The sequence below is a fragment of the Aquila chrysaetos genome, chromosome 5 (genome assembly GCF_900496995.4).
Source record: "Aquila chrysaetos chrysaetos chromosome 5, bAquChr1.4, whole genome shotgun sequence".
NCBI classification, from domain to species: domain Eukaryota; kingdom Metazoa; phylum Chordata; class Aves; order Accipitriformes; family Accipitridae; genus Aquila; species Aquila chrysaetos.
The window spans coordinates 37,482,307-37,498,440 of NC_044008.1; the positions used below are offsets into that span (position 1 = coordinate 37,482,307).

At 54.7% G+C, this 16,134-nt stretch overlaps 1 long non-coding RNA gene and 2 other non-coding genes across 3 annotated transcripts; all 3 read right to left on the minus strand.

Moving 5' to 3' along the window:
* Window positions 1-508: 508 nt before the first annotated feature.
* TRNAG-UCC lies at window positions 509-580 on the minus strand. The gene has a single exon. It is a non-coding gene; the product is annotated as a tRNA-Gly (tRNA).
* A 3,585-nt stretch (window positions 581-4,165) lies between these two features.
* TRNAM-CAU lies at window positions 4,166-4,237 on the minus strand. The gene has a single exon. It is a non-coding gene; the product is annotated as a tRNA-Met (tRNA).
* Window positions 4,238-10,687: 6,450 nt separating this feature from the next.
* On the minus strand, window positions 10,688-12,085 carry LOC115341740. Its single transcript, XR_003923512.2, has 2 exons — window positions 12,003-12,085; window positions 10,688-11,471 (listed from the first exon to the last, which is right to left on the minus strand). It is a non-coding gene; the product is annotated as an uncharacterized LOC115341740 (long non-coding RNA).
* Between the last annotated feature and the right edge of the window lie 4,049 nt (window positions 12,086-16,134).

Sequence of the window (16,134 nt, forward strand, 5' to 3'; positions counted from 1 at the left end):
TGGGAAGCCTGGGCAAGGAGGGCTCTGCCACACCAACCTCTGGGTGAGTGCTGTGCCGATCTCAAGGAGCCAGCGTGTGGGAAAGGGACTGGAGAGTCATGCTGAAAGCACAGAGGATGCGCCAAGTGCAGAGCAACGACTGAGCTCCCATTCCTGTGGGGAAGAGGCTCACTTATTGCGCATGGTGCAGAGGAAGGAGGGCACAGATCTCTCTGGGACTTGTTGCTTCATGGAAGGAGCTAGACTGCAAGGCATCTCAGGCGGTCACTAGTCCAAATGCCTGCTCAAAGCAGGGCTAGCCCCAAAGCTAGAGCAGGCGGCTCAGTGCGTGAGCCCCACTGAAACCCGAGTGTGACACCCAGGCATGGAGAATCCCAAAGTTCTCCAGGCACCTGCTGCAGCGCTTCAACACTGCCTGAGAATCTCTGAATGGTACAAAGCAGCCCCTGCAGCCTGCTGTTGCTAAATGGGGAAGGCACTATGGAGCTAGGCAGAAGAAAAGCTTGCCTGCGTTGGCCAGGAATCGCACCCGGGTCAACTGCTTGGAAGGCAGCTATGCTCACCACTATACCACCAACGCTCCTGGGCCACTCCTGCCTCCCGCTCCTCCAGCCCGGAGCCTGGCCTCCCTCCTGCTCCTCCCCGTCCCGGTCTTGCCTGCCTCCTGCTCCTCCCCGTCCCGGTCTTGCCTGCCTCCTGCTCTGCCAGGTCACAAACTGCCCTCTTGCCTGCTCCTCCGCTTCAGAGACCATCCCGCCTCCTCCTTCCAGCCCCCTGCACACATACACACGACCTCAAGCTGCTGGCACCCGGGTGTGCTTCTCTGCGTGTGAGCTCTTGGCTACGGAAACGCCAGCTGCTGGGTGCTGGTAACGGTGACGCTCCCCATCTGTGTTCGTACGTGGGCCAGCTGCGCACGTACTATGCAGGTGCACGTGCGTTTGCGTGTACATACCTGGGGTGGTTTAAGCACAGACAAACGCCCACCCAGCTGCTCACTACTTTCCCCACCCGCAGGGCGATGCAGAGCACTGAAAACACAATGAGAAATCTCATGGCTCAAGATAAACACACGGACATGGCTTAGCAAAAACTCTTGTGGGAAAATCAGGCTTGACTTGGGCAAAATTAATTCTTTGCCACTCAAAACAGATGCAAGTAGTGAGAAACAGAAAGACAAACATAAAACACCGCCTTTCCTCTCCCCTGTGCCGGGACAACTCCAGTGCTTCACACCAGACTCCTCTACTCTCCCAAGGAGGACGTGTCTCTGCTCTTACCCACTCTTTTTTTCTTCCCACCTCTCTGCCCGGCGTTTTCTGCCCTTTCTGGAATATGTTTTCACAGAGGGGCCACCAATGTTGACGACGGCTCAGCTGTCTTGTGTGGTGGGTCCACTGCGGAGCTGGAACTGACTGTGTCTGACACAGGGCAGCCCCTTATCTCTTCCCACAGAGGCCATTCTGCAGCACCCCCTGACCCCTCCACTGCCAAAACCTTGCCATGTGTAGCCAAGACAGTGCCCATGGGGAATACCAGAGGGCATAACGCTGAGGTAGCGCGGTCGGAGTCTGCCCCAGTCGGAGTCACAATCACGCTGTCCTGGGCTAACGTGTGGCTGCATGAGGTACCCTTTGGTTGAATTAAAAAGGCACAGCAACCAGCCTGGGTTTCTTCCTAGGCACTGGATATGTCCGTAGCTTGTAGACGTGTGTAGTAGTAGCTCAGCAATCAGCAAGTAAAAGCAGGCAATGCTAGGGTAACAATTCTCTGTCTATATAATGTGCAAATAGGCCAGGTGGATCATTTCTAGCACAAGTTTCTTGGTCTATGTAGCTTGGCCGGATCTGAGCATCTGCCACATTCCATGCTGCGTGCCCGTAAGCAATTTGTTTTTGCAGGACTCCGCGCATTACCTGTTCCTGGGCTAAAATCTGCCTTGTGCTGCCACTGGTTTTGGGGATGGATGATTGCTTTGGTGAATGCCCATGCCGGCACTGATGAATGATGAAGTACACGTGCCCAGGACGTACCTTCCCCTACATACACGGGGGGGCACCATTTTCTTTCAGCTGCCATTTTCTTATTAAGCACCACAACCACCATGTTTTCATACTGCTCTGTGATTGGCTGGCAGCCATTTCTGGACCCCGTCATACCCACCTGCTCTCAGGCAGACCTGTGAATGGCTGTCAGGACCAGCCAACCCTACCTGTGTACCCAGAAGGACGTCAGGCAAGGAAGCCCCCACTCGCTAAACAAAGGGAAGAGGCAACTTCTGACAGCGTCATTCCCCGTGGGTTCTCCCATTGCTTTGTGATTGCCGGACAGCCATTTTTGACACTGTCATGCCCGCATGTACTCAGATCTCCTTCTCAGGGACTGTCCGCTTCCTTTGGACCAAGAAGTGTTTGGATAGAAAAAGATATACCGTGCAGTGGTATCCACTATGGAATGAAGACGAGCACTTAGCACAAGCGATGTTCCTGTGGCTGGCCCATTGCCTGCAGAGCCAGAGGCGACCTCACAGTCAACATGCAAGCAATCTTCTGGCTTCTGGCCAGTCAGGTGCTCAGGTAGCAGGGAGCTCACCTGCAGACACCCATGCTATCTTCCTGCTGCCAGCTCGTGAAGCACTCAGGCAAGAAAGACCTATAGAAGAGGCCACTCTCAATTATCTTTGAAAGGTCGTGACAACTGGGAGAGGTTCCTGAGTGCTGGAAGAAAGTCATTGTCACTCCTATCTTCCCAAAAGGCACAAAGGAGAATGGGGGCAACAGCAGGCTGGTCCGCCTCACCTCGATCCCTGGGAAGGGGAAGGAGCAACTCATCCTGGAAACCCTTTCCAGACACGTGAAGAACAAGAATGCTATTGGTCTTGTTTTCATTGCATTCTACTCCTAGCTCATTTCTGTCAGACTGTGCTTTTCTGGTTTTCGGGGGGGGAAGGGCGGGGGGTGTTGTGTGTGTGTGTGTGTGTGTGTGTGTGTGTGTGTGGTATTTGCTAGGAAATCTCAAGCTGCGCTAGCCAGTGAGGAGAGTGGATTGGCATCAGGGACTGCCCAGGGCTGGAGCAGGACGCTGGACAAACCAGGCCTGGGCTCCAGGCATGGATTCTGCACAGACCTGTGGTACAGTCTAGGGTTCAGAGCACCTGCTGATGTGCATGTGGGAGTGAGGGGGTGGGTGTCCAGCACTGAATTCCAGTCCTGAGCAGCCAGAAGAGAGGGAAAGGCTCGGGCTATGTGTGTGTTTTGTCTTGTAGTGAGCAAAAAAAGACAAAGAAAACACCGCCGTGCCTCCCAGTTTTTCCAGGCTCAGCTGCACTCCTTCACTGCAGACTACTCCAGCATGGGTTCTCCACATGCTGCGCTTCTGAACAGGAAAAATCTCTTTCAGTGTGGGCTCTTTCACAGGCTTCAGGCCCGTCAGGAAAAGTCTTCGCTGGCGTGTCTTCTCCGCAGGTTGCAGTTCCTTCAGGAATAGCCACCTGCTCCAGCCAGCATGGGTGCCCTGGGTGCCCCAAGCTTTGCAGATGGCTCAGTGTTGTGGAGGCCCCTGGAACCAGCTGTGTGTGTGGTGCAGGGCAGCCCCTCAGCTCTTCCCCACAGAGGCCACCCTGCAGCAGCCCCTCTCCCCACCACTACCAACACCTAGCCACGGATGGCCAATACAGTGCCCACTGGGAATACCTACTCAGCCCTGCTCCTGGCTGGAGCTGCGAGTGAGCACGGCAGCAAACAGACTAGGATGGAGAAAACCCCTAGATGGTCAAGCCGATTGCATTGGTGTTTCCCAAAGTAGCACCAGCCTTGTCGTCCTCCTCCCCACCTGCAGATTCGTGGAGGTCCCTGCTTGCGGCTGGGAAGTTGGGACTGAGCTGCCGGATGGGAAGGGAGAAATGCCTGTGTCCCCAGGACACCCACTTCCTTGTGGGGGGAGCTCTGCCTGCTGCTCCACAGCCACCCGTCTGGCTTGCCGAGGGGCACTATGGGAGTGCTGGCTCCTAAGAAGGCAAAGGAGAAAGAAGGTGGCAGTGGCAGAGAGAAGGGGCTGAGGGAACGGGAGGGCCACGGCCATGGGTGCCCAGAGAGCTAGAGCAGTGCAGGTTAAAAGCTGCTGGGAGAGGCAGCAGCTGTCAGGAGGAGGGGAAAAAAGAGACAATTAGCAGAGGATGGTTTCGATCCATCGACCTCTGGGTTATGGGCCCAGCACGCTTCCGCTGCGCCACTCTGCTCCCCCCAGCACCTCTGCCGGCACCTCCCACCGCCCTGCCCGATGCTCCCTGGCACTGCCAGCCCTCGTGCCTCCTTCCCTTCCTCTATCCTGGGCCCTCGCCCGGGCCAGAAGATTGGCTCTCTGGGAAGTTCTCCTCCTTTGGGCCTGGGGTGGGTAGCTCAAGGGCCTTGCCTTGCCCTTCTCCCCACATCTCCTGCCCATAACCCGGGATGGGGACTTTCTTCTTGACCAGCCAAGCTGGCTCTGCAGGCACTGAAGGAAACCCCGGAGCGAGGGGGCAGCCTTGTTGCTTTGCAGGGCAGAGGGGAGCTGCTCTCCAGCGAAGCGAGCTCAGGAGGGCTGCCACCCTGCCCAGAAATCCAGCTCCCAGGGGGCTGTGGGGCTGTGCCCGGCGTCAACGTCCGTTCTTTGCCGGCCGAGGAGGGAGACAAGGACGCTTAGCATTACCAAGCATAGAATTACCAAGGGAATTAATCCCTCTATTTTGGCTGTGCACATAGTGGTGCCCCAGCCTAATGCACGGAGGACCCCGAGACAGAGGAAAGCAGGGTTGGTATATGTTCACAATACAGTTGTGTCCACCAATCAAATTACTCGTGTTAAGGGGTGGGCTAATCAGTTACTATTGCTCCCCAAATCAGTATGTGCTTCTCCCGGGCAGGTGGTGTGGACAGATGCTCAGTGGGGTGTTAATCGTCATTGTTCTAAACCAATGTCCCGTGCAGGTGGAGGGGCTTTATGCTAGATTCAGGTTGATTGCTGTTCTGGCCGTGGCCGTATACCTGGGGTTTTTTTGAAAGACAAATCTCCCATTGGTTTATCATCTGCATGGGGTGTTCTCAGGCAGTGAGAGCCAGTTTAGGTTGGGTCTTCAGGTCACGTTGACCCTGAGGTAAAAGCCCTTAGTCCTAGGCAGTGTTCGTTCTTCTAAGCAAGTTGTCTAGCAGTTGGCGCCTTGCCTTTCAGACCAGCGGTGAAGGCCTTGCCCTGCCAGTGCTGCTGTGCTGTGCTGTGCTCCCCCACAGCCCCTGGCTTGTCCTCCCTCCTGGCGCAGGCCTGCCCTGGCTGCTCCCTGACAGCCGAGGGCTGCCCCCGCCACCATGCAGCATGCCAGGGAGTCAGAGAAACCCTAACCCCTCCTCTCCGTGCCTTAAGCGGTGACTATTCTGCCCAGCACTGCTGGGGTGGAGGTGCCTCCCAGTCACCCCAGGGCAGGTCCGGCTGAGCTGGACTGGGTCATGCCATGTCTTAAACGCTGCAAGGCCTCCCAGGAAGGCTGTGGGCAGTCTGAGCTGGAAGACCCTCTTGGTGACACTCTTCCCCCCACTTCTTGCCTGCTTGTGGTGGTGCATTTCTTCCCCCTGTCTGGGCTGAACTACAAGCTCAGGAATCCTCGCTAGGTCTTAGCGTAAGTGTAATGAATGGGGCAGTTAAGCATTCCTTGACCGTACCAGGAACTCTCACACAGCTAAGACAGGGAGTTATGCTGACTGTCTCAAGGACTCCTGCTGCCCAGCAAAAACAGAAACCGGAAGTAGAGATAACTAGTTCTCTCATAACAACCTTGAGACATGCCAGTCCTCCCCTGACAACTCTGGAGCATCCCGTATGTGAATCTTAAGTCATTCCCTGACAGCCTTGGAGCCTTCCTTACCTGAATCGTAACTCACGTGAAATGGTACCAGTGCAGCTGGAATCCCAGTAATTTTTTGATGACTAAAGCTAATCACGTCCCGTACCTATAAGCAGTGGTACTAAGTAAGACTCCTTGAGCTCTCCTGAACGGCAGCAGGCTGTGACCAGCATCTCTCTCTGAGTGGGATGCCTCTCAGAGCTCACAAACTTTTCTGTTTGCGAAGATCGGAGGTCTGTCGCTGAAAGCCAACAAGACCTGGGCTGATGCTCTCCACTCCTTGAGGCTCGACCCTTCGCAAGTTGAGAAAGATACTGAAGCATTCGACATGAATATTTTCATGGAACTCAGGGGGAATTTTTAACAGGTATACCTCTTTCACTTGCTTATGTATAACTCTTAGTGCCTTTATGCACGTGTGTGTACTAACCTGAATATCCTATAGCAAGTATATTACAAGTTATTGCTTTTCAAATCTATACTGAAATCGCTGTTGGGAACTCTATTCAACTCTGAATGAATCTCAGGCTGCTAGTATACTCATAATCCCTTTAAATATAAATCGTTGACCAACTCTGGGACTAGGAGTTGATCCAGATGCACCTAGACTCTGACAGGAGTTTAGAAAGCAAGGGGGTCTTCTCTGAACCTTGTGACTCAATGGGAGGGTCTCCCTTACCCTTTTTACATTCCCAATCTCTGTACAAATCACGAGAAATCAATTCTAACTCGATTTTTCTTTCTATATTGCTTTTTTAACCTATTGCATTTTCGGTCTCTCTATACCTTAATTTATATATAACAATTTTCCTGTGTGCATTTCATCCATGAATTAAGTAATAGAGTGAACCTTGCCATCGAATTCTGCGAAGTCGCGCTTTTATATAAATTCCTATTAAATAATTTTTGCTAATACCATCGGAGGTGATTCTTTAAGCGGTCCAAACCACACCATTTTGTGACACTGCTGCTCCTCACCAGTCTGCCTTCATGACGCCTAAAGAGAGGCGCACTTTGTGAGTGCTGGAAAGATCTCCGATCCATGAGGTATCCTCCCTTAATCTTTAGCAATGAGGGCCATGTTGTGCAAGCTTTCTTTGGAGACGAGCTGCTGTACTTTCAGGCATAGGGAGGACAGCTGGTGGGGTTGTTCTGCTTGGGGTGTCAGGTGAGATCAGGCTCTTAAGTTCTTCTCAAGAACCAACAGTGGACCTCCTGTCATGGTTCATACTCAGCACTGGTCCATTCTCTTCCCCCAACATGCCTACCTTGTCAATGGGAGCAGGATTTCCCTTTCATCCAGCAGTTTCGGGGGTGGGGTGAGGACAAGTGCTGTAGGCAAGGGGCTTTTACTGTCTCCCTGGGCACCAGGCACAGTGTGGAGCCGAGTCCCACTGCTGGCTGCAGCGTGGTCAGTTGCAGGGAGCCCAAAAGGGGACCGTGTCCATCGCCTTCACCACTCGGCCACAACTACCTGCTCCAGCCCTCTCTGCCCTGCTGATCACGTGCCCTGCGCAATGGCGCCCGGCTCGCTGGCAGTTTCAGGGCTAGGCTTTACTTGAAGTCCTGCATTTCAGACCTGCACGGAGCATGACAGCTACCAGGCTTCCAGAGGTCTTGAGAGGCGTAACCCTGGGGGCTACAACTGCAGCTTCCAGTGCCTTGTCCTCATCTGAGCATCTGGGATATCGTGCCTCAGCGGGGATGATTTCAATCCCTAGCTGCCATCTGTGCTGTTTCCAGGGAAGAAGAGAAGGCAGCTGTGTGGAGACAACCAGGTATGGTGGTAATTGTGGAGTGGGATATTACATCCCACTGCTTCTCAAATTTATATGAGGAGGACTCCAAGCCTGCTGTAAGCACTAACATGGGGAGAGTCCTCCAGGGAAGGTAGTGACCTCCCAGCAGCACCTTCAGCCTCTTGGGGACATAGGGTGGTGTCAACTCCTGAAGAAAAACCACGACTGCTGTGCAGGTTGTTTGGTGTGTAGAGGGAATGGCTTGCAAGAGTGGGAGAGATCCATGGAAAGGGCGAGGTAGAGCCTGGCTGAGGAAAAGTGTGGAGGGGCAAAGGGAGGATAAATGGGGGGGGTGTGGATGATTTAAAGGGAGACTGGAGAGAGCTTGATTTGGTGGAATAGGTATGTCCAGAGCTTTTTTCCAGCACTGGCAAGCATTGTCCAATGCCTAAACATTTCCATAATTAGATGAAAGCAGTTCCTATTCCCTTTTGGCTCTGCAGCATGCATATTGCAAAAGTGGTTACAAGAGGACAGTGTGGAGATGGTGCGTTTGGCAGTGCCTGTCTGCATGCAGAGCAAGGGTGGGAGGGGGTTGCAGCCAAGAGGGTGAGCATAAAGAGTGGCTTGAGGCAGTGTGTGTGCGGGGGGCTGGAGGGAGGAGGCTGGCCAGTCTGTGAAGTGGAGGAGCAGGAGGCAGCACTGCCCAAAGCTGCATTGGTGGTATAGCGGTGAGCACAGCTGCCTTGCAAGCAGTTGACCCGACTTTGCTTCCTGGCCAAGGCAGACAGACATCTCTTCAGGCTGGCTCCAGGGTGGGTGCCTTACATCTTCTGCAGGCAGGCTCTTCTGCTCAAAAAATGCCAGCTTTCCCCTGGGGTTTAAAGCCCCTCGCCTCCCTGCAGCCTTAAGACGAAGAGAGACCAGTGCTTTCTACCTGTTGGGAGGGCTCCAGCCTAGGCTCCTCACTGCAGTGCTGGTACAAGAGCCAGCTGAGACGCTTTTTTGGCCTGGCACAGAACTGCCTGCTGCTGGTGGTGGTTGCACCTGTCAAGACAAGCATGCTGCCATGGCAGGGTACAAGGGAAGATCAATAATGCCTAGGTGGTGGTCAAGGGACACGCCCAGTGCTTCATGAGGCCAGCAATGCAATTGGGCTGTGTGGTGGCAGGAGGCCTGCTCCTTATGTAATGGCTCAGAGGCCTGTCTGTCAGTTCTGAAGTCACCCTGGAGAGGCTGACCTAACCTGTCCAGGCTCCGGCATTGCAGAGATGTCCTGAAGTTCACTGGAATTGGGTGTAGTGATGTTCCTGGTAACTAAGAACTGAGACACCCTCACTTCTCTTGCAGCTTATGGCCTGCGGTTCAAGGGAAACCTGAGGAGCCTCTCTCAACTAGACTCTCTGCCTAAAGGGGACAAAGCTTCTCAAGTCTCTGATTCCAGGGTTGCTTAAAGCAAGAAATGCAATGTTCTTTGCTGTGCTGATAGTCAAAACCCAATCTGGGTGGCGGGGTTGTGTTAGCACAGTATTTACAGACTCCCACTCTGCCATCGGCAGTGCTACAAATAGGTGGAGTTATGAAGAGCAGGATTGTGATTGTGCATGCTCAGTTCCCTACTGAAATGCCCACCCTAACCCCATGTGGCAATCACGCTGCCTACGTCCAGACATGAAAACCAGCGCTTTCCTCCTTTCCACTCCATACCCATCCCCTGGAGTTTACTCCCACAACACCAATGAAAGAGAGAATTGCAATGGCTGTTCTTCATACAAAGACTGTGAACAACAATTGAGAGGACTGAGACGTTAACTCAAATGTCCGTATTAACAATCACATCTCACCAATTGGGACACTGGTCTTTGACCACCCCCGCAGTAAAATGGGGTTACTTTGTGTGAGACATTTCTCGTATTTCCACCTCTGTCCATTGTTTCTTGCCCTCCCACTGGGCACCACTGACAAGAGGATGGCGCTCTCTCCTTTAATCTACCTGTCCACTCTCCAGCACCCTCAGCCTTCCCTTCTGCAGGCTAACCAACCCCAGCTGCCCCAGCCTGTCCTTGTATGACAGATGAGCCAAGTCCTTAATCACCTCAGTGTCCCTTTGGCAGGGCTGACAGAGCCCCTAGCTGTGCAGAAGTGGGAATCAGCCACACAAAGACACTGGTGACATCCCTGTAAGGACACCCAGCATGCAGACATCAAGGGCTGCTGCAGAGGAAGGACACCTTGCAGAAGGGTTTCCACTTGCTGCTGGATTGCACCAAGAGAGAAAGCAGAAGCAACAGCATTCGGTCAGGGGAAGATGTGCCCCTGGTCCAAAATTCATGCACCTGGAGCAGCAGTGACCGCTGAGAGGCGTTGGTGGTGCAGCGCTGAGGAGAGTAACGCATAATCTGCAAGACTAAACAGTGACACTGGATCTAGCTTTGTGTGGCTGCATGCTTGCACGTAGGAGGCCTTGCTTTACTGCTGAGCAGCTTAGGTGCTTCTTGCCTCCAAAACACCTGTGAGTAGCAAGGTGCATCAGCAAAAGGAAAGGAGGCATAAACCTGACTTCCAAATGCCATGAGTCTCGCTGAGATTCAGGCTCAGAGAGGCAACTTGTCCCTGCCTGTTTTGGAAGGCACCCTCCACAACTCAGCTGAGCACATGTCTCCATGTTATCATCTCAGGCCGGTTCATAAGCCTGCTACTATCCTCGGCCAGTGGGTACTCAGGGGAGGCAGTGAAAAGTCACTGCTTCGTGAGCATACATGCAAGAAGCGCTGGGTACACTGGCAGAAGAAATGAGATGAGCTCTTGAATGCTTTCAGGGTTGGGACGCAAGGCTGACCCTGGGAGACATTGCAGGGCTGTGATGAGCAGGTTGCGACTCACGCTCCATTTCTCTGGGGCTTTTAGTCTTCTTCTTCCCTGCTTGCTTATTTTTGGTGCTCTGGTATCAGTTCAGGGAGCTCTAATGACAACTGGTGGTAAGCTCAGGACAGAAGCCACTTGCTCGACCTTGCAGAGCGCGTAGCTAACTGAGGGAGGAGGAGGAGGAGGAGAAATGAACACGCGTCTCCAGCTGTGCTGCACAAAGTCTTTAATGAGAAGGAGGAAATGCAGTGGCTCGGAACAGAGACCGAGAAGCACGTCTGCAGGGTTCCGGGAGGCACAGAGAATGGCCCATTTCCCAAGGACAAGCTCCAGGCAAAGCGCTTGCCTTTCCCCATTCCGATCTACCCGGTGGCAATGCCAGCCCACCAAGAGCAGGCCCTAACTCCGGCACACTCCCTCCGTCAGCAGGAGGTTCAGCAAAGCAGAAGAGAACGAGCCCTTTCCTGAGGAGCTCAGAGCAAAGCAGAGCCAGAGGAGACACGGCGAGGCCTGCAGTGCGGCGAGGAGCAGCAGGCACAGGTCCCTTCTGCCAGGTGGGATGAGGACACTCAGCCCACCTGCAAGCCGTGGCTACGCTCCTGCTGCTGCAGGATCCCCGTCTTCCTTGGTGCTCCAAAGGGGATGATCTGCTGGCTTCAGCAGTTCAGACCGCAGCGGGTGGGAGGCAGACACAGCCCTGACCCCCCCAGACCAAGGGAGCCCCCAGAAGAGATGGGAACCCCCCCGGCGCTGAGGGAGCTCCCAACAGCAGCTGACAGCGAGGATCCCACGGCTGTGCTCTGAGGGAAAGAGGTGAGGATGGGGCCCGGCAGGGTCACCACCACCGGGGAGGCCTGGATGGCCACCGTCGAGTCAGCGCAGCGGGCGACACAGGGCTCACTGCAGCTGCTTGCAAGTGGGGTTGGGCCGGAGGCGCCGCAGGGCGTTGGGAGACAGGGTCTGAAGCAAGACATCTCTCGGCGAGGGAGGCAAAGCTGAAACGCAGAGCAGGCAGGGAGCACGAACATCAGTATCAGTCTGTCTGTCTTTTCCTCAGCTCCCTCCGTGGAGACGCTTTGTTTTCAAAACACCCAGTACGCCTACAGTTCCCACAGCCATCATCGCGCCCTCCGAGTTGCACGGCACAGGAAGGCTGACCCACTTTTGGAACAGGCCCCAGCGCAGTGGCTCTAAAGCGCCCGTGGAAAGACCGATCATACCCCATCTCCATCGTTGCTTTGAAGATGGCACTGGATGCACTTGGCCATGTGGTTAGAGACCATCAGCTAAAGGTGCAATGCTGGTGGGCAGGCCTCCCTGCAGCTGAGCCCCACGGATCCCCTTCGGCTTGAAAGAACCCTCCGCTTCCCACCTCTCCCCAGCCACCTCCACCAGAAGGCAAAGAGATTGCAGCCCTTCGACAGTTGTATGGCAGGGCAAAGCTGAGGCAGCCCAAGCATCAGCCTCAGTAGCCACCAAGACAGCAGTTCAGCTCACAGAGAGAGATGGAGCGGACTCGGGCTTACCTTGCTCCTCGAGGAAAGGGAGGCAAGAGAGGAGGATGCAGAGCCTGGAGCAGCGCAGGCTTTTATGCTGTGTCCCAGAGCCCTGGCGGGGGGGGCCACAAACATTCCTTGCTCATGAAGCATCTCAACACCTAGTAGTTGCAGCTTGCCGAGGCCTCTCTGATGATTAAGCCCTTGCCTCTTTCACTTGAAATGTTTTGCTCCCACTGCGTATCGTCTAACATCAGTATAATTAATTTGTTTCCAGCCCTGCTAAGACCTATTGGCTCGGTGGTCTCAGGCTATCTGTGCAGAGATTTTAAGTGACTGTGTCCTTCCCACACCCAAATTAACCTGTTTTGCTCAGCAAGGTCATCCCAGACGCCAGAGGCCTAGATGGCCTGCTTTTGAGCAGAGGCTGAGGGCAGGGAGCCAAAAGATCGTGGTTCTTTCTCCTGGGTCAGGGATGGAGTGGCCCATTCCATGCATTTCAAATTTCAGAGGGACATCGGATCAGTCTCCCAGAGCACCTCGGAGTCACATGAGCCCTTGAGCAACCACCAAAAGGCAATGCCTTGGAAGACAGCAAATGCAGGAGGTTGCATAGAAGCACCAGTTGATTCAGGAATGGTGCTAAAATGTGTGGAAAAGCCCTTGACGAAAGCGGCACTTTGGGACTATAAGCTCTGGTATCCCTGGTACGCCTCAGGCTGGGGCAACGTGTCCACTGAAGTCCACAGCAGGGTGACTCATGTTTGCCTGGAGTTCAGGGTTTTTCCCAACTCTTCCACATCACGATGACTCCCAGGTGCTCTGGGAGACTGATCCGATGTCCCTTTGTAGTTTGAAATGCATGGAATGGGCCACCCCATCCCTCACCCAGGAAAGAGGGCTGTGAGCTTTTGGCTCCCTGCCCTCAGCCTCTCCTCAAAAGCAGGCCATCCAGGCCTCTGGCGTCTGGGATGACCTTGCTGAGCAAAACAGGTCAATTTGGGCGTGGGTCTCTTTCAGAGAAGGACGCGGGCATCTCTTTGATCACAAAACCATGCTGTGGTAGAGCCTGATGAGCGTAAGCTAGGTCCTCCTGGCTGTCGCTCCGGCCCACAGGGGTCTTCCTTCCAGCCCACAAAGGACTTCCTTTGACGTTGAGCTTTGCCACATCCCTGGTGAGATGGGGCTCTTCTCCCATATGGGATTGTGCAGTCTTGACGTTCTGCTTAAACTTACTCACAGTCTCCTGTGTGTCTACTAGGTGTTGAGATGCTTCATGAGCAAGGAATGTTTGTGGCCCCCCCGCCAGGGCTCTGGGACACAGCATAAAAGCCTGCGCTGCTCCAGGCTCTGCATCCTCCTCTCTTGCCTCCCTTTCCTCGAGGAGCAAGGTAAGCCCGAGTCCGCTCCATCTCTCTCTGTGAGCTGAACTGCTGTCTTGGTGGCTACTGAGGCTGATGCTTGGGCTGCCTCAGCTTTGCCCTGCCATACAACTGTCGAAGGGCTGCAATCTCTTTGCCTTCTGGTGGAGGTGGCTGGGGAGAGGTGGGAAGCGGAGGGTTCTTTCAAGCCGAAGGGGATCCGTGGGGCTCAGCTGCAGGGAGGCCTGCCCACCAGCATTGCACCTTTAGCTGATGGTCTCTAACCACATGGCCAAGTGCATCCAGTGCCATCTTCAAAGCAACGATGGAGATGGGGTATGATCGGTCTTTCCACGGGCGCTTTAGAGCCACTGCGCTGGGGCCTGTTCCAAAAGTGGGTCAGCCTTCCTGTGCCGTGCAACTCGGAGGGCGCGATGATGGCTGTGGGAACTGTAGGCGTACTGGGTGTTTTGAAAACAAAGCGTCTCCACGGAGGGAGCTGAGGAAAAGACAGACAGACTGATACTGATGTTCGTGCTCCCTGCCTGCTCTGCGTTTCAGCTTTGCCTCCCTCGCCGAGAGATGTCTTGCTTCAGACCCTGTCTCCCAACGCGCCGCGGCGCCTCCGGCCCAACCCCACTTGCAAGCAGCTGCAGTGAGCCCTGTGTCGCCCGCTGCGCTGACTCGACGGTGGCCATCCAGGCCTCCCCGGTGGTGGTGACCCTGCCGGGCCCCATCCTCACCTCTTTCCCTCAGAGCACAGCCGTGGGATCCTCGCTGTCAGCTGCTGTTGGGAGCTCCCTCAGCGCCGGGGGGGTTCCCATCTCTTCTGGGGGCTCCCTTGGTCTGGGGGGGTCAGGGCTGTGTCTGCCTCCCACCCGCTGCGGTCTGAACTGCTGAAGCCAGCAGATCATCCCCTTTGGAGCACCAAGGAAGACGGGGATCCTGCAGCAGCAGGAGCGTAGCCACGGCTTGCAGGTGGGCTGAGTGTCCTCATCCCACCTGGCAGAAGGGACCTGTGCCTGCTGCTCCTCGCCGCACTGCAGGCCTCGCCGTGTCTCCTCTGGCTCTGCTTTGCTCTGAGCTCCTCAGGAGAGGGCTCGTTCTCTTCTGCTTTGCTGAACCTCCTGCTGACGGAGGGAGTGTGCCGGAGTTAGGGCCTGCTCTTGGTGGGCTGGCATTGCCACCGGGTAGATCGGAATGGGGAAAGGCAAGCGCTTTGCCTGGAGCTTGTCCTTGGGAAACGGGCCATTCTCTGTGCCTCCCGGAACCCTGCAGACGTGCTTCTCGGTCTCTGTTCCGAGCCACTGCATTTCCTCCTTCTCATTAAAGACTTTGTGCAGCACTGCTGGAGTCTCGTGGTGGTTTGTTCTCCTCCCCCTCAGTTTGCCAACATAGCTGCAGGGATGTCGTGGGTTAAGCCCAGCTGGCAACTAAGCACCACACGGCTGCTTGCTGTCCAAAGAATATATAAGCATGTGACGCACAATGCAATTGCTCACCACACAGAACCTGATGCTCAGCCCATTTCTGAGCTGTGATCCCTTCTCCCTCCCGCCCCCACCGCCAGCTCCCCCAGTTAAATACTGAGCATGACATCATACAGTATCGAGCTTGGCTAGTTCGGGTCAGCTGTCCTGGCTGGGTCCCCTCCAGCTCCTTGTGAAAGTAAACTCTATCCCAGCTGACCCCAGGAGAAAGGAAGAGGGAGAACCTGCTCTCTCCCATGACCGTGAGTCTGTCCCCATGCACGGGGCACTGCCAGTTGTGGGTGGAGCTCCCTGAACTGATACCAGAGCACCGAAAATAAACAAGCAGGCAAGAGAAAGACAGAAAAGCCTCAGAGAAATGGATGGCACCAGAAGCAATGGACAGAGGTGGGAATACAAGTACTGCCACACACAGTGGTAATCAAAGATGGGAAACGGTTGCCCAGGGAGTGTTGTAGCGTCTCCACCTTTGGAGGTGTCCCACATCCAAGCAGACAAGGCCCTGAATAGCCTCCTCCACTTGAGGCTGCTTTGAGCCTTGCGTGGAGTGCATGCTCTCCACCTGAGGTGTTGTGTGATTCTCTGAGCCAGTGCTGGATGCCCTCATCCAGGAGCAGCCATCAAGACCAAGGGAGCAGAGAGGGGGCAGGGTCCAGCGCTCAGGACAGCTGCAGAGGTTTGGTGGGCACAGGGCAGCAGAAGGGGCACTGGTGTCAGTCCCAGGGCTGGGAGCACAGGAAAGGACGGAAGATGAGAGTGCATTAAACCGTTGACCCGACAGCAAGGCAAGGCTGCTAATCATAGAATCATAGAATCATTTATGTGGGAAGAGACCTTCAAGATCATCGAGTTCAACCTTCATCTGTGCCCACTAAACCCTGTTATGGAGTACCCCGTCTACACGTTTTTTGAATACCTCCAGGGATGGTGACTCAACCACTTCTCTGGGCAGCCTATTCCAATGTGTGACAACCCTCTTAGTAATGAAATTTTCCCTAATATCTAACCTAAATCTCCCTTGCCACAACTTGAGGCCATTTCCTCTCGTCCTATCTCCAGCCACCTGACAGAAGAGAGCAGCACCCACCTCACTACAACCCCCCTTCAGTTAGTTGTAGGGAGCTAAATGTCTAATCATGCTGAGGAAAGCCCTGAGGGAGCCAAAAGCTCAAGGTCCCACTGAGATTTGAACTGAGATGGCTGGATTCAGAGTCCAGAGTGCTCACCATTACACCATGGGACCTCCTGGACAGATGTGGTCTTTCCCCTGTGGCTACCCTTGCCAAGCCACGTGCTCCTGGCTGAGCCTGG